Source organism: Eleutherodactylus coqui, chromosome 8 (assembly GCF_035609145.1).
Source record: "Eleutherodactylus coqui strain aEleCoq1 chromosome 8, aEleCoq1.hap1, whole genome shotgun sequence".
Taxonomy (NCBI): domain Eukaryota; kingdom Metazoa; phylum Chordata; class Amphibia; order Anura; family Eleutherodactylidae; genus Eleutherodactylus; species Eleutherodactylus coqui.
In genome coordinates, this window is record NC_089844.1 from 178619694 (window position 1) to 178643398 (window position 23705).

Consider the following 23705-nt stretch of genomic DNA (forward strand, 5'->3'; position numbering starts at 1 on the left):
GGAATCCAATTCTCTCAATTCCCGATGTCATAGAAACTTGAAATTTGGCACGAGCATTGATTATGTCATAAATAGGAAAAGCTAATGGGTCGCAACTCGATTATTCAATTCTAAGCACAAATGAATTAGCGTCCAAATTTTACGTACGTAATCTAATTCTCTCACTTCTCAATGTCATAGAAACTTGAAATTTGGCATGAGGCATTGATTATGTCATAAATAGGAAAAGTTAAAGGGTCCCAACTCGATTATTCAATTGTAAGCGCAAAAGAATTAGCGTCCAAATTTTACGTACAAAATCTAATTCTCTAACTTCCTGATGTCATAGAAACTTGAAATTTGGCACAGGCATTGATTATTTCATAAATAGAAAAAGCTAATGGGTCCCAACTCGATTATTTAATTCTAAGTGCAAAAGAATAAGCATTCAAATTTTACATACGTAATCTAATTCTTTCACTTCCTGATATCATTTTATATAAAGGAAACGTCGCATGGTTACCTCCACGTGGTGTTTCCTGGGTAACGCAAAGAACCATGCAAAATGGTGAACATATGTTTTTCCGGTATCTCTAAAGTAACCACGACTTCATAAGATTTTCCGTGTGAACACCAGGTAAACACCAGTACCAAATTAACTTGGGCAAAGCCGGTTATATCAGCTAGTATAATATATATATATATATATATATATATATATATATATATATATTTATTATACTAGCTGTCATAGTCTTGCACTATATCTATTATCACGTACAGTGATGATCCTTTCTCTCTCTGAAAGCTCTTCTACTGTTGTCTGCGATCCTAGCATCTATTGTGACTTTTCTCCACATCACTATCTGATTCTTATGGGAAGAAGACAACACGTACAGCAATGACCACAGTATTAGGATATCAAGACATACGGGACATGGTAGGGTGGTTAATTGTTAGATAGTTGTCTCCAGATTCTGCCTGAGCTTGCTTCATGTCATAGGGGGACACAGACTATGAAAGGATTCCCTTTCTCCCACTTTTCCCCCCTTGTGAAGTTGAAAATATTTTTCCAGCAATAACCACATATTGGCAATTTAACACAGACTGTAGGGCAGATAATCGGGGGAAAGGTGTTTGCAGTCAGGATGGTGGGGATTTGAATATTTCTATGTAAAATTCAGAAAACACACCCATCATTGTAGTGCAAAAATTGGGATGTCAGGTGTGAGGGATTAGCGTCAGGATAAGGTAGCAGCCAGGGCGTCCACGGCCAGAGACAGTGACACAAGGAAATAAAGTTCGTAGTCCAGGCTTTGCCTGGGTTTATTTCAGCAAAAATAAAGCAAACAGGCCTTAACTCCAGGCCAACAGGACTTAACACATGCTTGTCTGAGCACTCACTATACATAGATCAGTCCTGACTACTCACTGAGAAATACTGCTTGCTGCGCACAGCCAGTATGGTCCTCAAACCTGCAGTAGTCTCACCAAACACCAGACCTGCAGGCCCAGGTTTTTATGAGGCCTGATACCAGCCTCACCTGGTGCGTGGGAGTGGCCATCCCACCCTTCGCTTTGACCCCTCTAGGAAAAGCCAGCCCGGTCTATGCGGCTTGGAGCCACTACATTACTACAAAGTGTCAGTAACTTAGTGTCACTGACACCCAAATGCTGGCTTCCTCCACCAAGCCCAGGCTGCTCGGTGACACGTATCTGCCCAGGTGCTCCCTAACACCACATACGAGAGCATCCTAGGAGAAACATACCTGCCCTCCATGACTTTGCCAGTCACTATCTTACATAGGTAAAAGGAGATGAGATAGGATATAAGACGAGAAGCCAGCTCATTTCTGCTGCAGAGCTAAGATGATGCCTCAGTAGCGGCAGAAGGTACTATTAAACCAGATGCTAAAATGGCTACTGGGCCATGGCTGGCGCTGAAATGGCCACCAAAGGCGTGGCCTAAGTGGAGAATGGTGACAGGTGCTCCAGGAATACTACATACTAGACACATATCAAGATCCATCATTTGTGTCACGGCCAGGTTGGTGCCCTCAGATGATGAAGAAGGGCTGGCCTTCTATATCTTTACTTCAAAGCATATGAAACAAATGCCATCTTGTAACTGCAATTATCTAACTTTAACTTGCGTCACTTATGTTTTTCCACTATTCCTTTGTGTATAATCTTTCCCCCGCGGTGTACGGAAATCCCACACACCTTCATTAACTTACTCATTTTCTTGTAACATTCTCTTACCTTTGCGCCACCAGTTCAGATGCAGAAATGCCTTCCTGAGGCTTAGACTGCCTCGTGCTTATCTCTCTTTAGGGTTTCTATTGCCTCCCCAGCTGGAACCCTAACCACTTAACACTTTCCTGTTCTGTTTTCTCACAGCCCTCTGGATATTCCTCTTAATACTATGTTCACTTGCTAACGTCTGCTCCTCAGAGACAATCCCACCCTCTCTTCAACTGGGTAAAGGACATTAAGGTGGAAAGCCAGGACCTTAGGCGAATGTGCCAGTCTAACAGTTTAACCTCAAATCCTGGTCTCTTAGTCTTAACTAGACCAAAGCCACCCTCATTTATACCAACATAAGCCCAGTAACAGTAACACTTAGGACATAACATAACATTAGACAATACCGGTCATAGGAGACTGTGGAGGATACTCGTTAAAAGGTCGCCCCTTTGCTTTACCATGACGATTCCAATGCTCTGCTTCAGTGATAAGCTACATCACTCTGTCACTCCGAAACAGTATACCCGCGCTAGTTTGTCTGCAGACCTAACCGCCATTTCACTTAATCCTCCAAGTTTCTTCCAACCATCAACACACACATAACATAAAACCAGGCAACAGATATTCAGTATGACAGGTTTGGGTTATCAGACACCGGGCAAGAATATTACCAGTCTTTGGTGGTTGCCGACCAGCTGTATAAATAACAGAAACAGAAACTGACCAGGGAGGCAGACGTACTGGTAAGGTCATATATATAGGACATTGTATATGACCTACCGTACTCTAGGAGATGATCAGTCTCTAACTGCTTTTGTCTGGTTGTTTCGTCCCCAGCGTCTTTTTTTATTGGCTGCTCGCGTGGTCCAAGCCCGGCAGTCCCATCTGGGGTGTTATAGATTGTACTAATATACCTATATGCCCCCTTCCTGATTAGAACGTGTAAAGCCTGAGGCCTGTACATGCATGGAAGAATCACACTGAAACCTGCTGTTCAGCTAAATGAAACTTCTTTATTCTAATGAAGCTGCATTAGGTTTTACAGACAGTGTCCAGGGTTAATATGTCATGAAGTACGAATCTGTAGCTGATTGGTTATTGCTTTGAAGGGGTTTCTCCCTCCAGGAGCTAACATCATCATCTTGAAATTCCTGGAGTAGGGAGTCGCCATATTGAGTAAAAAGCCAGGAAAACGGTAGGAGGGGGGGGGGGAGCAAGTAGTTAGTCAGCATTTAAAGAGGCAGCGTGTTTTAGTAGAAAAAGCACATTCGCAATATGCAGTTTGCTTAGTTTATTACAATCCATTGCAGAATCAATCTGTGGAATGCACATAAATCTGTGATCAGAGGTGTCATGATCTAACAGGGCACTGTCTACAAAAAAGAAAAGGAAAAATTGCTTACAAACACCTTAGTAGAGTTAGCTGGCATAGAAAAAGAACTACAAAATTCAACCCCCCCTACTCTGCACAATACCCTCTTAGAAACAAGACTTAAAATTAGAGATATTTTCACAGATATGCACAAGAAAAACTTAAAAAGTCTAAAATTCTCATATTAGATTGAAAATAATAAGTTCACCTGCCTAATGGCCAATAGAGTTAAACAAAAGAGGTCAAAAGCAAAGATAACCTTTATTATAGACCCCAACACAGGCAGTAAATCTTCAAATGCGATAGAAATAGCAGAAGTGTTTAGAAGATTCTACGAATCCTTATATACCCTTAACAAGGAGCCCTCCATATTGCAACCCACTGAAGAAGGAATTTATTGGTCCTTGTCCTCTGTTCAGCTACCTAAAGTAAACGTGGACCAGCTATATAAACTAAATTCACTCTTCCCCCAACAAGAAATCTTACAAGTTATTAACAAATCCAAAAAATACAAGGCCCTGGGACCTGATGGTTTTTCCCCTGAGTATTATAAAATCTTTCAGATGCATATACCAACCCATATGAAAAATATATTCAATGAAGTCATGTCCAGGGAATATCTCCCTCAAGAAATGCTTTAAGCAAATATAGTAACAATACCCAAACAGAGTAAAAGCACATCATCTTCTCCTAACTTTAGACCAATATCGTTACTTAATAACAATACAAAACTCAACGCAAAAATACTCGTTTTGAGACTTCTTGAGGTGATCCCAGATCTTATTCATAGTGATCAGTCCCTTTTACAGCCAATCCCCTGTAGTCTGCAGCACATATAAACCCAGCTCCTGTTCAGTCTGAAGCTGGTCTTGTACTGTTTGGATGTATCTGTTTTGTTCCCACTCAGATCTGTGTTTGTATGTAGGTCTGTTGTGTCTCTCTGCTTCCCCAAGACAGTTTGGACACCTGTAGTCCTTCTCTGTGTTATATGCTGATCCCCTTCACAGGTGCTGCCTCCAAATGTCTTATGTCTCTCTCTCTCTGTCAGTTGGTGGATCCCTGACACAGTTCCCTATGTCAGCACTGTGGCTGACTGTCTATCCCCCCTGTATGAGGACACATGGACTTGCTGTGAGTTTCATCTGTGTGCATGTGAGCTCTGGGTGGAGTCCGTGTGGTTTCCACTATATGTTGAGTCTGTGCCGGTAGAGTCCGGGCCAGTAAAGTCCATGCCAGTAAAGTCCGTGCCAGTAGTGTTCATGCCAGTAGAGTCCGTGCCTTCGTTGTCTGTCCTGCTGCAGCTTGCTGTGTTATCTGTGCTCTGTTCTGTCATGTTGCAGCTTGCTGTGTGATCTGTATCCGGTTCGCTGGACTCTTGGTTAGTGTAGGGACTAGCGGTATAGCCAGGAGCCGTCAAATAGCCTGCTAGCTTCAATGTTTTGATCAAAATGTCAACTAATACCTGGTATTTATATTCAGCTTATAATCTGCTATTATTGTTTGCTTTTGGCTGCTGTATGCTGTGTTTTCTGGCACTGCGTGTCCTGTTGTTCTGTCCCTATTATGTGGCATGTGTATGTGTCCTGTTCTGGTGGCGTGGTTTCTAGGAGCAGCTAGGGCCCAGTTACGAAGACCGCTGGGCCTCCCTTTATTGGGGCGATGTCCCAGCTTAGGTAGGGCCATGTCATCCTCCCAGTAACACAGGGCCAGTTGCCTGAAACCCGTGTGCACCTGTGTGTATTCCATCCTCTTTGGTCATGATCATGTGGGGCCCGTGCTTAGTTTGCCTACATGATTGTAACACAAAGGTGGCCTATTTGCCGACGATGCTATTTTAATGCTTCTCCCTTGAAGTCTCTTAGAGTGGCTTCCAACCTTCTAACAAACTTTGGGAGAATCTCATTATAAAATCAATCCTACAAAAGCTAAATTATTGGCTATCAATATTTCCGATAAGCTTCAGTCCCAAATCAGGAAGGAATTTCCATATGGATGGGTATCATTAGGAATCCAATACCTAGGCATATCAATTACGTCCCCAATGGTAAATTCAATGAAACTTAACATTACCTCCTTGATAGAGGATACACAGGAATGTCTCGTAAATGATAATAGGGTGGAATTCTTCTGGTTGGGGAAAATTATACTCTATAAAATGTTAGTCCTCCCGGGAATTCTATACAAATTCCAAACAATTGCACTCAAATCCCCCAGCAGGCTTCTCAAGAATTTACAAAATCAACTGATGGCTTTTATCTGGGGAGAAAAAAGACCAAGAGTAGCTGCATCGATTATTCAGCTGCCGGCGCGGGTGAGAGGTGAGTTGCGGCGGTGAGCTGGGGGGAGCGGGGGGAAGAGAGGGAGCTAGCGATCTCTCCACCGTTCCTCCCCGCTCTCCCCTGCCGCTCCCCGCCCCCCACCGGCAGCCGAATCTTTAGAGACTACCGGGCAGATACTCGAATAAGGCACTATTCGCTCAAGTAGTTAGCCTTAGCGAGTATGCTCGCTCATCTCTACTAATCATGCTAAAACTCCACCAAACATGTAACATTGTTCCTCTATGACTTCTGCAGCGCCAACATACATCAGAGACTGAGAGAAATATAGAGTAGAGACAAGTTGGGTATCTGTACCACCTTGACAGGGTTTTATATTTTTTTTCCTGAGCAGGACAGGCCATGGATAGTTTGTGAGTAAATATGCACACCTTTGGCAGTCATTCTGTGTAATTTCAACTCCTAGGTCCTGCTTCCATGGCTGTTTAAACTGGTATCAATGGTGCAGGACTCCTGGATCACAAAGCTATAAATTAAAGACACTGTGTGCATCAGAGGAGACTGTTGTGAAAACAGTTTCTCAAAAGGTGTCAATGTTGAACTGAAGGGAAGGAGCTTCTGTTCCCATGAGAAGCAAGTCAGGAGCATAATTCATAATATTCTAGCCATGAGACATTGAGTTTGTTGAATGTAGGCCTGAGATCTTGAAAGGACAAGACCAAGGAGTCACCAAGAATATGGTGGGCCCGTGGGTCCTCCCGTAACTCCCATCCCCAAAAAGGTTCACTAGTATCACTGGCAGGAAAGCTGGGTTGCAAAAAAGAGGTGTGTGGGGGATATCCTCTTTGGACCGGATTTGTTTGCATAAACCTAGGTTGCACAACCGCAGCATTCCTTTCATTAGATAGTTTGGGGAGAGAGTCTGCACCCTATCTTGGTGTCGGATCCAAGGTAGGAGTTTTAAAGGAATCAGACAGTCCATTTGTTCTACTGTCAGACAGTGTTTGTTGGCTACAGAGTTGTACCAGTCTAAGAGGTAATTCAGAATTGCGGCTGTATGATAGAGTCTAAAATTTGGTAGGCTGAGTCCACCATTTGTCTTAGGATAGGATAGTGTACTAAAACCCAGCCGAGGTCTCTGGCATTCCAATGCAAACTTGATCAGAGCCGATTGGAGTTTTCTAAAAAATGATACAGGTGGTATAATTGGGACCGCTTGAAAGATGTATAGAAATCTGGTTAGTACATCCATTTTAAGGGTGTTTAGCCACCCTTAAAAAAGAGAGATTCTGGGAAGGATATGAGTAGAGGTCCTTTAATGTGTGTTCTAGAAGGACTTCGTTATTTAAGAAAATAATTTGGAGCGATCTGCTGGGATATGCATTCCTAAATACTGTTGTTATCTAAAAGGAAAATGTTCAAAGATATGTTCTTGCTCTGCTAATAGGAGTGAGATGTTCAGGGCTTCTGTTTTTGTATAATTTATTTTAAAACTAGATAAATGGCCAACTCTCTTGAACTCCTATTTTCTGTGGGAGCGTTGCTTTCCACCAATCAAGAGTAGGCTTTTAAAGCCCAGAATACCCACCCCTCTACATCATGCATCACGTTAGCAGCATATGTGCAGAAAAGATAGGCAGTCCCAGGAAATCACATGTCCTGCCAGCCCCACCCCATTTGTGACATCACCCATACCAATAAGGTGCTAGGTTACGGCAGCAGAGGAAGGTTACAATGGGCCACTGCCATGGCAACTGCCACACACACCAGAACTACAGACCATGTATAAGCAACCTCAGTGCCCCGATGTGTCTGGGTGTACCACTCACAGCAGCCCATGCAATCCTGCGTTGCAATTGCAAAGACAGCGCCACAGGGCAGCATGCTGAGATAGTAATATGTGTTTGTCAGTAGCAGCACCAGAATGAAGGGATTATGTTAATAAAGGGCTTATATAATGAAGTCCAGAAATGTGTCTCTAACAGATCATAATTCACTGAAAACACTCAGCCATGATATATTAAATACTGAGACACAGACATTTCCATAAACTTGACAAAGCCAATATACTTTCAGCTCAGTGATAGAAAACATAGATTAAGGGATATGTCAATCAATGGCAGTGTGCTTCTTTGGAGGAGAGCGTCAATAACAAAGAGTGATAAGCCATTCTATACTCATATAATAAACAGAGCATAGGAGAGGGTTTCGTTCATACCAAGTGGGTGACAACAGTCAATCCGATAAATCCGCTCCACTTCTTTTTGCATGTGATATTCATTCTGGTCTCCCCTCCTATGATTTGATTTTATTATTTGTATTACTTAAAATAAGGTGGAATTCACATCTTTGTTATGATGTTCACAGACATGCATTGCAAGTGGTGGTTCCTCCCCTTGCAAAATATTACCTATATCTGCCAAGATACGATGGCGTTATTGCTGCACAGTCTTCCCAACATAATTCTTTGTACAATTACAATATATAACAAATTGTGTTCTACAGTTAATCATGTCATGATTTTTAAATGTATGTCCGGTTTTGGCACTACTAAATATACTACTTCTGTTGACATATCTACATGCTTTACATCCTGCACATTTATATGTGCCAGGTGTTGACCCTACCTCCAACCGTGTTGGAGTTCCTACCGCTGAGTTCAGGTGACTGAACTAAACAGTCTTTCAAGCTTCGGCCCTTTCTATAAGTAACAGAAGGGAATGGTGCCAATCTTCCAGTCTAGTCCTTATCTGTTAGTAAAAATTCACTAATAATAAGTCATGATTTCCCGACTTTTATTTACCTGTTGGTCATATGTTCCATATGTTCCAATAATGCAAACTGTATTATCTGTAATACCCATACTGTGCTAGGCAGTACGAGCATCCACACAATGGCCACAGGACCGGAAAAGATCTGTCTTCATCCCTCTACCAAAGGAAGGCTACTCCCAGAATTGCTCCTACTACCGAACAATAGCCCTCATTCTGCATGCAAGCAAGATCTCAAAATTATACAGAAAAGACAGATCGTAGTTGAAATGGCACTCCTGGATGTGCAGGCAGGATTCCGGCGAGGAAGTGGCACCCACGACCATATTACAAACCAGCGATGGAACATGGAAAAAGGTCAAGAATACCAAAAGAATATCTACATGTGCTTCATCAACTACATCAAGGTCTTTGACGATAACAAGTTATGGCACGCCCTACAAGATTTGGGTATATCAGCACATCTTCTCAAGCTGATAAAATCACTCTATACCAAAAAAGAAGCCACTTTGAGTACACAGTATGGGGACACAGAATGTTTTGGGGTTGGCAAAGGTGTCAAACAGGGATGCATCCTCTCACCCTTCTTGTTTAACCTATATGCAGAAGTGATCATGCGGAAAATGGACCTAGATGTATTGGAAATTGGGGTAAAAATAGGTGTCAGAAACATCAACAATTTCCGTTGGATTCAGTTCCGTTGACACAACTCTGCTTGCAGAAACAGAAGCCGGTCTGAAGCCACTGATACGTAAGATTTAAACTGAAAGTGAAAAAATGGGTCTCTACCTGAATTTAAAGAAGACTAAAATAATGACAACTACAAAAAGTAGCAATTTCAAATCTAAATTGACAATCAGGCTATATAGTGCGTGCAAGACTCCATCTTCCTTGGCTTCAAAATTGACCAGGCTGTAGAATCTATGCCAGAAATAAAACATAGGATGGCTTTGGGACAATATCTGGAAAATTAGGGATATCGGCATAGCTAAATGCAGGATAGTGCAAACCATCATTTTCCCCATAGCCATTTATGGATGTGAAAGCTGGACTGCAAAAAAAGCTAATGGAAGAAGAACTGCTGCATTTGAGCTGTGATGCTGGTAAAAGCTGCTGTGTATACCCAGGACAGCAAGAGTAACAAACAAAGAAGTCCTATATTGTATAAGACCCGATATATCACCGGAGGGCAAGATGACCAGACTCAGACTTACGTGTTTTGGCCATGTAATGCGAGCAGAGTAGCTAAAAAAATCTATAATGCTTGGACAGATCAGTGGCAAAAGAAGACCTGGCCACCCAAGAACATGATGACTGATACTATCAAAGCTGATACTGGCATGGATATCACACAACTGAAAGAAGCAAACCGAAAAGCATGTGGTTAGCTCGCTTTTAGGGTTGCTAAGGGTTGTGAATGACTAAACGGTTATCAACAACATATTATCTGATTTATCGCTAATCGTGATGCCAATAGATTCTCTCTGTTTTGAAAAATCATATGTTGTTTTTATCACTTCTTCTGGATACCCTCTCTCTCTAAATCTTTTAGACATGTCTGCAGCTTTTCTTTTATCCTCCTCCAATATGAAACAGTTCCTTCTAATTTTAAGTAAATTACCCTTTGGAATTCTTTTATGCAAAGGTTTGGGGTGATAGCTATCCCAGTGCAATAGACTATTGGTCACTGTTGTAGACATAAGACCCTCCTCATCTTTATCGATCCCCAAATTTAAAAAAGCTAATTTATTTTCCTGGCTCTCTACAGTGAAAAACAGACCCAGAGATTTGGCATTAAGATGTTTTAAAAATTAAAAAAAAAATGCTGATGTACCATAACACACACACATATATAATGTATCCAAAGTAAAATATTGTTTTACTTCCACACCTCCTTGTTGTGTTGTAGAACTATATAATGCTTCCACATAAATTCATGAATGGGTGAGTGCTGTCTCTGATTGGCTGAGCGCAGGGACCAATCAGAGGCAGCTCTCAGCTGCCGCTCAATAGTTAAGAGTGCCTCTGATTGGTCCCAGCACTCAGCCAGTCAGAGGCAGCCCATTAAGCAGGCAGGGATTTTAAATCCCCGCCTGCTGAATACTCCTCAGAGCAGTGCAGGAGAAGAGTCAGCTGGACACGGCTGAGCCCCAGCAGCTAAAGAAAGGTGAGTATGTTTTTTTTGTTTTGTTTTTTTTTAATCACCTTTTTTTCATGTTTTTTTTTTTCTGGGAGGGGCTTATGTTTAAAGCCTTTCCCTGAAAAACAATTACAGGATGCTGGCAGCTGGATCCCCTACCGCAGCTGTCATCAGTGACAGCTGTTGTAGGGAATTCTTTACTCCCGCAGGGATGAAGAATTTCTTTGCTGCATCTGTCACATATGTGGCAGGTGCAGCAGGGAATTATTTTTCTTCGCGGGAAGAAAAAAGGAAACATCTGCTGCATGCGGCAGATGTGTTTTTCATCCCCACAAGGACATGGCAGCGGCGGACAGGTAAGTATTTTTTTCTTTTACACTAAAATTCTTGTTTTTCAGGGAAGAGCTTATATGTAAAGATCTTCCCTGAAAATCAATTCAGGGGTGCCGGCAGACTATTGTCTTCAATGGAGCCGCCCGGAGCTGCCGCTGCTCCATTGAAGAGAATGCGTGCATTATTTATTTTTTTTACACTAAAATTCTGTTTTTTCAAGGAAGAGCTTATATGTAAAGCTATTCCCTGAAAAACAATACAGGGGTGACGGCAGACCATTGTCTTCAATGGAGCTGCCGGCAGCAGCCACGGCTCTATTGAATACAATGCGTGCATTTCCTATGGTGCACGCATGTCCTATCTTTGCAGGCATGCATCTGTAAAGCATGGACATGTGAACACACCATAGGGAATGCATTGTTTCTAATAGAAACGTGTTTTTGTGCGTGCATATGCACGCACAAAAACACGCCTGTGTGAAGCCACCCTCAGGCCTCAGTGACTGGGCGACGGACCTTGAGTTGGGATGGTGTACGGTACTATCTTATTAATAATTTCATGTGTGTTTCCACCATGTTTGCACAACTGGTAGCTCGATTTGCCCACCCAAAACTTGCAATCCACCCTTAAGCTGGGATACTAATTTCCAGGTCTTTTTCCCAGTTTAAGAGGTGGCATTTTTTACCAGATCTCAGGTTTCCTGCTATGTGGTCGTAGAAGATTTGGGTTCTGGATTTATTAGCTTGTTGGGTTTTTGTGAGGCCTTTAGAAACTGCCTATGGCATACTTATGTTGTGTAATTGAGATGATTGGAGAAAGGATCTAACTTGAAAATATTTAAACATATCTGCTTTAGAAATCTCAAATTATTTACTAAGGACAAAAACAGTTTAATAATGTCGTCAGTAAATAGACCCGAGATATATTCTATGCCTTTTTTAGGTCACATGATCAATTGGATACCTGGAATAAAATATTCCAGGGTGTCAATGTGAATCTTTTTTAGTTTGTAGCATGTTGTTTTAGCTGAGGTTTGTACTTGCTTGCCCCAGGCTTCAATAGTTGCTTGCATTGGTAGAGAAAAGAAGGGGAAGGGTAGCATCAGACATAACGGGGGTGACAGCAGTGAGTGTTTTTGCATAAATCGTAGAGGTTTGGATCCTATTAGTTCTGCTTCCAGACTAGGCCAGCTGATCAACGAGGACTTTGTGAACCATGACAAGGATTGATTTAATGCAATTGTGCAGCAATATGCTTCAAGATTAGGAAGGACGACTCCTTCTTGGGTCTTGTGGAGAGCTAGAGTTGAGAGGGCAATTGTAGGTGGTAGTTCAATCCCAGACATAATAGGTCAATTGTTTTTTAAATGTTTACATTATTGACTTAGGGACCAGTATTGGCAGAGTTCAGGAATAGTACATTAGTTTCGGAAGGATCATCATCTTATATAGTGTAATGCAGCCCAACCAGGTAACTTGTTTTTTGGATTTATCTAATTCGCTTTGCAGATCTTTTAATAGGAGAAAGTAGTTAGTAGGGGCCAAATCAATAAGGAGAAAACATAAATGTATTCCAACATATAACATAAAACATATCAACATAATGGATACAACATACTCAGAACATCCTCAGAACATGACTATCCACACCTGATGTCTGGCCACCTGCACAGACACTGGACTAGTCACTGTTCACACACAACATTTAATGCATACAACATATAACATACAACATATAATGCATAAAGCATAAAACATATCTGAACATAATGCACCCCCTTTTGTAAGTGGGGGGGGCATTATGTTACGATCATGTGGGCAGGCAAAGCACAGGACCCACACGATCGTGACCAAAGGGGACGCACACGGCTATCACCAGGGTCACACGGGACTCACACCGGTTTCAGGCAACTGACCCTGTGCTACAAGGAGGAATGAGAGTGGCCCTACCTGAGCAGGGACATTGCCCCAATAAGGGCAGCCCAGCGGTCTTTGGATCTGGGCCCTAGCTGATCCTAGGAGCCACGCACCAGAACAGGATGCATTCACATGCCACATGACAGACCCAGAATACACTGCATACAACATGCAACCACTAGTAACAGATTGGAAGCTGAATATAAATACCAGGTATTGGTTGACATTTTGTACAAGATGTTGAAAGCTAGCAGGCCACTTCACGGCTCCTGGTTATACTGCTAGTCCCTACACTAACCAGGAGTCCAGCAGAACCGGACACCGTTCACACCGCACGCTGCAACAGGACACAACACAGATTGCAGGACACACAGGCAGCTAACACAAAACTGACAGAATTTAAACGTACAAACGGACATGAACCAGATCACACTGCAAACTTCACCAAACAAGCATTCATGACTACTCACCTTAGTGGCCATACAGACTGACCAGGAGCTGGGTTTATATGTGAGCACAGATCCAGGGGATTGGCTAGCAGAAAGTACCACACCCAGCCAGCTCAATCATTAACCCTGAGAGTGCTGTGCTGCTGGAATCACAATAGTACAACATGTCTCAGCAGCACATGTAACAGCTCGCCTATACTGTGGGTGCACAAAGGCTTCTCCATTGCACTGTTCAGCTATCTGACACATACAAAGAATGAATTGGGCAGAAATTTGGGCCGAGGTGGAGGTCCTTGGTTGGGTGAAACTCTGTCATGTTTGGGCACTCCCTTTTCTTCCTGTTAAATACTGTCCCTGGGTTTCGGGGGATCGCCTGTGCTGTGGGTGCACAAAGACTTCCCAACGCGTTGTTTTACCTGTCTGGCACAAATGCACTGACTGACTTGGGTAGGGTGCAGACGGCTTTCCCATTGTGGTGTTTTACCTATCTGGCAGAAATACACAGAATGACTAGGGCAGAAGTGTGGGCCAAGGTCCTTGGTGGGGTGAGACTCTAGTCTGCTTTCCCATTGCGGTGTTCAGCTATCTGACACCTACACAGAATAAATTGTGTGGGGACACATAGATTTCCCATAGCTATGTAACTCACAGCACCTTGGGTCACACAAGGTGGAGGCTGGGACCGAGCCTGACCCTGGGCCCGCTCACGTGCTTCTCACACAGAGTATTGCGGGTCCTACCTCGGTCATGGTTTCTCGTGCATATTATGCCACCTCCTCCTCCTCCTTAGGGTCTGGGGATCTGCGTTGGTCAGCATGTATTATCTCTCATGCTACAAATTACCCCAGTTATCCGAGATACTGGATTGGAACATTCATAGGAAGCGTTAGTGATTTTGTGAGACTTTCACAGGGTCACTGTATAACTGTGGTGGTTACTGATGCATTGTGGAGATGTGTAGAAGTGCTGGCAACTGAGTCCCCTCTATGCCCACATTTGTGACGGACGTGGCACGGGATTGGAATGATGATCGTACGTTAATTTATCATCAATTCTCCTCAGCCTTGTGGGCTATCGCCCACACTTTCAAAGAGGGTCGCTGGCTGGTCCTGCCAACCCTTTGCAGTGTGTGTCTCTGGTTCCTCCTCATCGCAGATGCACTTATAAATCAACATGAGGGTGGTGTGGCTATGAAGCGAGCTTGTGTCATGAGGCCAGCTGCACGCTGCGTAGGGAAAATTTTGTGTGCGCTGTGGATGCAGGGTCATGCGGGGGGGGGGGGGGGGGGGGTTGGGCAGCAATGCCAGCATGTAACCCACGAGAAGAGGCAGTGGTGTCACCCATAAGCAGTGATTGTCATTGGTTGCATCCAGTGTGGGACTTAGCTAAGATGTGCCAGTGCGTATGCCTTGCTGCTTATGATCTATCCCAAGTAAATTCTTAGGGGAGTGACCGCCAGGCTCTTGCCCCCATTTTGGCCTAATAGTTGAACCTGGGAGCCTCAGATGCAGCCATGCATGAATGCCCCTGCCATTCCCTATCCATTTCTGTGATGTTTCCATGACTTTCCGATGGTTTTCCGATGTTTCACAAATCATCCCCTATGTGTAGCATCGGTCCCATACAAAAATACTTGAGACCCCCATTGACTTCAATGGGATTCGTTACTCGAAATGCTCTCAAGCATTACGAAAAGTTCGACTCGAGTACCGAGCACCCGAACATTTTGGTGCTCGCTCATCTCTAACAGTAATTAATTCGGGAAGATTTAATTTCCCTATCAAAGTTTTCCATAAGGAGAGTATGCAGTTTTTGTCTTAAGTGAAATAACTTTACATGAGTATCATCTGCGGGCAAATCTCAGAGCAGCAGCTCAGTATTTGTAATTTGTAAAAGTATTTCAGTAATCTGAGCCACTCTTTAACCTCTTGTTTAGCACTCATCTTGATGAGGACCCTCCTAATGAAAGCCTTGTGCGCATTCCATACAGTTAGTGAGGATATCTCTGGAGTTGATGTCAAAGTACTCCTGCAAGGCATCAGAAATACTTTTGGAGTGTTGGGGCATCCCCATAAATAAGAGATTGCTCTTCCATGATCTAGTTCCTCCCCCGAGCATCCCCACAAAAAGGTAGCAGAAATCGCGGCATGATCAGACCAGGTTGCCGTGTTAACTTTGGCATCAGTAGCAAATGATAAGGTCCATCTATCTACTAGCACCAGATCTATTCATGAGAAAGTCCTGTGGTGTGGGGAGTAGAAGGTGCATTCCTTGGCTGACGCGTTTAAACACCTGACTGTGTCTTAAAGCACTTCTTTTCGGAGCCAGAGAAGCAAGGAGAGGCGATCCTTGATAGGTGGGAGGAGGAATCTATGAGTCTGTCCAGAATGAGGTTAAAGTCCCCACACATAATTAGTCTGCCTTCACAGTTTATTAATGGTTTTGTTTAAAAAATGTATATGCGCAGATATAGGTGCATAAACATTTAATATTGTGAAGGGAGTGGAATTTAATTTCCCTGAGAGCATGATATATGAAAAGGAGGAGACACAAATTAGATATTAGAACAAAACCTTTCTAACAGTGACGGTGATCAATGAGTAAAACAGGTTACCATGGGAGGTGGCGAGTTCTCCTTCAATGAAAGTGTTCAAGCAAGGGTGACACAAATATCTGTCTGGGATGATTTAGTGAATCCTGCACTGAGGAGGGGGTTGGACCAGATGACCTTGGAGGTCCCTTCCAAATCTACCATTCTATGATTCTATGGATAAAGCTTCTTTCCATAAAGATGAGCGTTTAAATGGGAAGTTCAGCCCATTAGTATTCATGGAAAGAAGTTTAACTGCCACGTGAATTGCACATTCTGCTAGAAAGAAGTGTGGAATCTGATGAATGGCTTCTTAAGGGCTTTTACTGACTAGCGTTTTTTAACGCTGCAATATCGCTGCGTTTTATTTACTGCAAATGTCAATGGGACTTTCTAATGTTAAAATCGCATCGCACAAAAATCACTGAAGCGCAAACTTGTGATTTTGGTGCGATTTTAACATTAAAAAAGTCCCATTGACATTTGCATTAAAAAAAAATGCAGCAATATCGCAGTGTTAAAAAAGCGCTAGTGGATAAAAGCCCTACAACATTGGGGGTGAAAAACAGATGTGATAATTCAAACATTAACTTTTACGAGTAAGTCATGATAGAGAAATAGAACAACAAGTCTTTACAGAGTGTGGGCTTATTCATTGGGGGGTGGAAAAGTTCACCGAAGTGAGAGCGACCACCAGGCTTTCATCTTTTCTAGATGGTTTTCCAAAGCCTCAGCGGCTCGAGTTAATTGCTGATCAGTTCTTCTCTGGAGTTCTAGGTCTTCCAGTTGGGAGCATAGGCATCTTGTCGGCAAGGTGAATAACTCAGGATTTCAAAAGTGGCACTGCGTCATCCAATTTGGAGGGGATGTGGCTATCGCCTTCTTTTTGAATCAAAAGCTTCTGCTTGCTCCACTGTTAATCTAGAATGCTGCTTGAGCAGGCTGGCAGAGGGAGAATCATGAGGATTTTGAAAATCATATCCAATTTGCTGCTATTGTAAATGCTGTGGAACTTCCGTGCAGGGCGTCCTCATGGAAATTCAGAGGCAAATCCACTCCCGTGTGAACCCAGCCTAAAAAGGGCCTGGATGCCTTTAACATGTAGCATTACAATGCTACATGTTGGAAACAAAAATATTATTTTTTTCTTTTTACCTGATGGAGGATACCAGAATGTACCGTACACATATGGAACTGAAACATCTTCTGAAGAAATTGGCACAACTAGACAGTGACCTTTTCTTTTTAACCAGTTGCAAGAAGGAACATTTAATTCCAAAAGGCATTTGCCAGAGGAATCCCATTCTGTACACCTATAATACCCCTTATGTACAACGTCTTTGCTACAGGACTTCTGAGAGATGGTGAAACCACCTTATCAACATCTTCTACAGCAACAAGAGAAAGGCCCTTGTGGAGATACAAACTTTTAAAGAACACACTGAGGACTTGAAACTGAAAATACAATGCTACTATATAACACTATGGTTGTGCCTAATAAACTACAAGGAAAAGAAACTCCAAAGACTTTGACTCTAAGTAGACCTGTACCCAAATACTGATCAAGAACACCCCGAACCTGGCAGGATAGGACAGAACCCCAACATGACCCAGACACAGGTACAATCAGCTGTATTATCAATCTGTCATCTCACAACCCCAGCAATCTGAAGCTCAGTGTTCTCTACAGGGGGCTTACATTCTGTCCTACTTAAATGCTTGCCAAAACTGAACTCTGCAGTGACATGGATGAATATTTCAGGAGACTAAAGGCCCATTTACACTGGACGAATATTGAGCAAATGATGCCCGACACTCATCAATGTGTGCACTCGCTCTCGTGTTGTTACACGGGGGCGAGTATCACTAGCTCGCTCACAGAGCAGCCAGCAGGGAGGTGGGGTTGCTGGAGGAGATTTCTAATAAAGCAGCTAAAAAATCCTGAACGATGATCGTTCAGTATAAACAGCAGCCATTCAGTATGGAACCACCATTGCTTAAAGTGAATCGAGAGGAGCAGGTGAGAGTGAGGAGTGAAATTTCCTCCAGCCGCCCTGCCTCCCTGCTGGAGATGCTGTGAGTGATCCAGCGATTCTCGCTCCTGCACTGGAGCAAGTGCACACAGGGACGAGTGTCGGGCATCATTTGCCCAACATTTGTTCACTGTAAATGGGCCTTAAGACTGAAAGAGTTCTTCCATGACAAAGAGGAAATAGGACTTTCAAGCGTCTAAACACAGGAGAAACTAGGGGCCAAGAAAAAATCTAATTGGATACACTCTCCTGGCCACGATCCCCCTTTGGATAAATATACAAACTCCTTTAAGTATGTGGTGCAGTCTTCTATACTGGGCAAGCAGAAAAAAGAAGCATTTAATATCAGTATGCAGAAAAGAAGAGGCATCTATGCACTCAAAACGGCAAGATCACCATTAAGCCTGCATATAAAGGTGGTGCTATAATCCTCATGAGTACATTGAACTAAATGAAAGAAGCAGAGACCACTGATGAACACCAGATACTACGCCAAACCTAGATCAAGACCCGACTCAAAAATATGTGAGGGAATTGAGAAGGGCCAGAAGACTGTCTGTGGGCTCCACACAACTTTTGAATCTAATACCGGAGAACCCCAGGGTTGGAACATTCTACATACTTTCCAAAATACACAAAACTGACAACCCAGGGAGACCAATTATCTTGGGTGTGGCAACCCTCACTGAAGGAATCTCAGGATTGGTAGAAGGTGTTCTCAATCCACTGGTGAGAAATACAACCAGCTGCTTGCATGACACGACGAATCTACTGAACAAACTGTCAACCATAGGCCACCTCCCCAATGGCACAATCCTGGCCAACATGGATGTGGAGTCCTTATATTTCAACATTCCACATGAAGATGGACTGACCGTCTGCCAGGCACGTCTTGAGGCCAATGGGGTTACCTCAGAATCCATGTTACAACTCACAAGATTTATCCCCACATATAATTATTTCTTCTTTGGCAAAGATATATAACTGCAGCTCACAAGAACCACCACAGGCAGTAAAATGGCATCACAATATGCTAACCTTTTCATGGAAAAACTGGAGAGTGAATTTCTGGCCTCCTGCCGCAGCAAACTTCCCCTACATTGATGACTGGACCAACACTGAACATGAATTAATAGAATTCCATGAAAGATTCAATGCATTTCACACCACCATAAACCTGACATTAAGCTACTTGTACATCATCTACAGTCAGGCCATGAGATACAACCGGATCTGCTTCAACCCAACAGACAAAGAGGAACATCTATGCCATCATAAAAGCACATTTTTAAATCAGGACTACCATTCAACTTCAATTAAACAAGGAAAAAAAAAATAATAAAAATTCTGCGCTCATAGGAAAACCATGTGACAATAACCTATAACCAAAAGTGTCTTTTTTTATGCAAGCAACAGAGACTTACTTTGAAGGAGGGGGATTTGGCATACACAGAAGTCCCTCCTTATTTCCAGGACCACAGCTGAGGCATCTGGAGACCCGTACTGGGTCCAGGTGTTCACACCAGGTGAGTCCTGATTATCAACTCCCCATAGTGCTCTTCTATTGTTTTAAAGATGCCACCTCAATTGACATCAAAATCACCAGAGCCAGCAGGATACCCAGAAATCAACCACTCCAATACACAAGAAGAAAATGATCGTGTACCTCTAGTAGTGACCTACAATTCACAGCTAGAGGTATTAAGGAAAACCGCAAATAAACTCCATCATACCCTACACAAGGATGACCATCTGAAAAGCATATTTCTGCCCCCCCCCCCCCCTCATCTATGTTACAGGCAACCTCCAAATTTGAGGAACTGTTTATTTAGGAGTGCATTGCCCTCCAATATACAAAAAGCAACTTATCCCTGTAATGTAAGGAGCTGCAAGACCTGCTTACATGTACGGGCCGTGGACCGGATACGGATCCCCAACACACAGCAGGACTATAAGATCCCAGGGACATTCACATGTTCCATGACCAATGTTGTGTACCTGATCCTGTGCACTAGATGTCCTGTTGGGGCCTTTATGCTGGAGAAACAAGTCAAAAACTGAAAGCGAGGATGAGATCTCATCGCCACACGATTAAAGAAAGACAGATACAATTACACGTGGCCGAGCACTTTTCTAGTCACGGACATTACATAGAATGTATGAGAGTTACTATATTAAAAGGCAACTTCAAATCTCAAGTCATATAAGAATTTGGGAGTTCAAGTTTATAATCATAATTGACAATCTCAAGACCGGAATGACTATCAGAAGTGGATTCATGCATCACTAGGGATTATGAGAAATCCATAGTAGATATACACAGGCCTGGTGACCCCTCAACGCAATTTAGAGACCATAAAACTCTCACATCCTGTTCTGGTATTGCTTTAAGCGCAAATTAATTACACCATGTATGTGCCTTTTTATATGCATGCATATATAGATATATCTTTGGATCCATACCATTAAGCCTGAAGAAGAACCATAGGAGTAGGTTTGACAGCTCGCTATAACATCATGTCTTTTTGTTAACCATTAAAAGGTATCATATCTACAAGATTACTATGTTTCTTTAGCTGAGAACAATCCCATAATATTAAATGTTCTATCGCTGATTACTCAGAAGGGTCGGTGATGCAGGGATTATTCTGATTGCCATATTGGAGCCAGGAAGGCCTTTTTTTCCTAACATGAGGAAAATTGGCTTCTACCACATTGGGGTTTTTTGTCTTCCTCTGAATTAACATTGCAGGAAAATTTCCTTTTTTTTTAACCTAAAATATGTTACTTTGAAAAGATGACTATTACTAGAATGCATTCTCGCAAGTGAAAAAATCATGCGAGTTTCGTGTGCTGCGAGAGGCTCAAAACTTGCAGGAAAATACATCCCATTATTTGCAATGGGTGCATTTAAATGAGCAACACTGTGACATGGAAAAATCGCAACATGTTCTATTTTCGTGCAAGTCTCGCATGAGAATAGAACATGGATATGGGCTGTCTCCATGTCTGGATGTTTGTGTGCAGTGCAATGAAAATCACATTTGAGAATGTCACAGAAACTCGCTCTCACCCATGTGAATGCATCCTCCTTAGGCTAGTTCCACATGGCCGATAGTGATTTTTCCATGAGAAAATCATGGCAAAATGACATCTTTATTTACTGTGATTTATGAGCGTCAGTGATGCTTTTGTTTGGAGAATAATCTTGCATCACATCGCTGCCACCCACGCTAAAAATGCACAATTACTTACCGCAAAAGTCCATGGGAGTTCGTATTGCATTTACAGCAATTCGCAATGCGATAAAAAGCAGCCTCCATAGGAATACATGGGAGATAAAAAATATCACATTGCTGAAAGATAGGGGAAGCCACAATTTTTTGTCCTTAACATCTCATCAGTGAAAATATTGCAGATGGGAATGAAACCATTGTAAATCATTGGTTTCACATTCTGCTTTTTTACTATCAGAACAGGCAAAAATTGTTCAAAACCACCGATAGTGTTGATTTTTTTAATAAAATCCAGCAAAGAAACATCACAAGGAGGCCTTTAGGGACTTGGTGGTGGGAGGGCAGTCACTATAATAACATGATTAGATAACAAGAGCATATTAGATAACAGCAGATGTGTGTTCAGGAGGAAAATATTGATAACATTCCAGGAGAACGGAAAAAACTGTAAAATCACGAAATTCAGGAGAACATGATCAGTAAGCACTTTCATACATTATATGGGATTCTGAACTACACGGACCCTGTAATATACACAGGGTATTAGGAGCCAAAGAGTGTAGACCATCCTGATCCATAAACTACAGGTCAAAAACCTTAAAATGGCAAAAGTATTAACTTAACAAAATAAAGTCACATAATATATGAGATATCAGAAGATGGAACTTATTAAAGGGTTGGCCAAAAACAGCACCAAGACTATCAACCGACAGAGTGATATTGGAGCTCAGCTTCATTCGATTCAATTGAACAAAGCCAGGCACAACCCATGGACAGATGTGATGCTGTAACTGGAAGAAAGTAAGCCTGGAAAACCCCTTTAGTGACCTTTCAGGTGGGATGGAATTGGCAGTGGAACTTCCTGCCATGCTGAAAATTCTGCACCAAAATCTGCATGTCTAAAGGAAAAAGCCCTTCACCTTACATTAGGAAAAAAGTCTATTTCAAACATAGTCTAATATAAATCAATAATTTTTAGGTGGAGTTTCCTGATAGCTTCCTTCATTTCATTATTCTTCAGGCTGTAGATCAAGGGATTGATAGTAGGAATTATGACACAGTAGGAAAGTGCCAACATTCTGTCCTCATAGGGAGAAAATGGATTGTCCAGTCGAAGGTGAACAAACATGGCAGTCCCAAAGAAAATAATTACAGAGACCAAGTGAGAACCACAAGTAACAAATGCTTTATGACGGGACTCTGCAGACCGAATGAGGAAGATCGAGGTCAAGATCTTGATATAGGAGCATATTATTAATATAGATGGGAGCACAGTAGAAGATGCACTTATGGCTAATTGGTAGATTTCAACAATGAATGTATTGGCACAGGCTATACTCATCATTGGAGGAATATCACAGAAGAAATGAGCTATAAGATGAGACTGACAATAGGGCAAACTGAATATCAGGAAACTTTCTATGATGGCATTTACAATTGCCACAACAGAGATACAAAATGTTACTTGATAACAAAACGTCACAGTCATTACAGACGTGTATCTGAGTGGCTGACATATGGCCATGTACCGGTCAAAGGCCATCACTGTGAGTAAGGCACATTCACAAGCTGCAGCCGCTATAAAGATGGAGAACTGAGTGGCACAACCTATGAGAGAGATGGTGCTTCCCACCCAGAAATTATGAAGAGCCTTAGGAACTGTAGAGCTGATCAATAAAAGTTCACTGAATGACAAAATCTTTAGGAAAAAATACATGGGAGAGTGGAGCCGAGGACTGAAAGTGACAGCCAACATGATGAGACTGTTACCAATCACTGAGAGAAAGTAAGAAAGGAGCAAGAACACAAAGATAGAGGTCTGGGCTAAAAAAGACAAATCCGAGAACCCAAGAAGGAGGAACATTGTCCCATTACTGGGGGTCTGTCTTCTCTTCATCTTCTTTTAGGAGACTGACTCTTGCCTACAAAGTATTAATCAACAGTTAATATATAAACAACCCTATTGGTTTTTGTGTGTACTACTGGACATGTTAGTTGTAGATAACCTCTTCTCAGCTTTATGTCCTGCAGTGTTATGGGTAGTAAGCTACATTTAAAGCAGCCTACTATATTTGAAAAGAAGTGAGGTAGTGCTAGCATCATTAAATAAAATGGGAAGAGAAATTAATCTGACAATATTTGTGTATGTTTATCTTCATCTATGGGTTGCACCTTATTCCCAGGTTTTGGTCCATACCCATCACCTGATGTATATATTACTCTTGTCATTCCACTTTCAAGATAATTAACGTAGACAAGAATAAATTTGTTCCTACTGCACCCAACGTCCACTAGGATCGCTCCACTCCTTTTTTTTTCTATTTCCTATCGTCAATCTTTCATTAACATTGTATGTGCTTGTG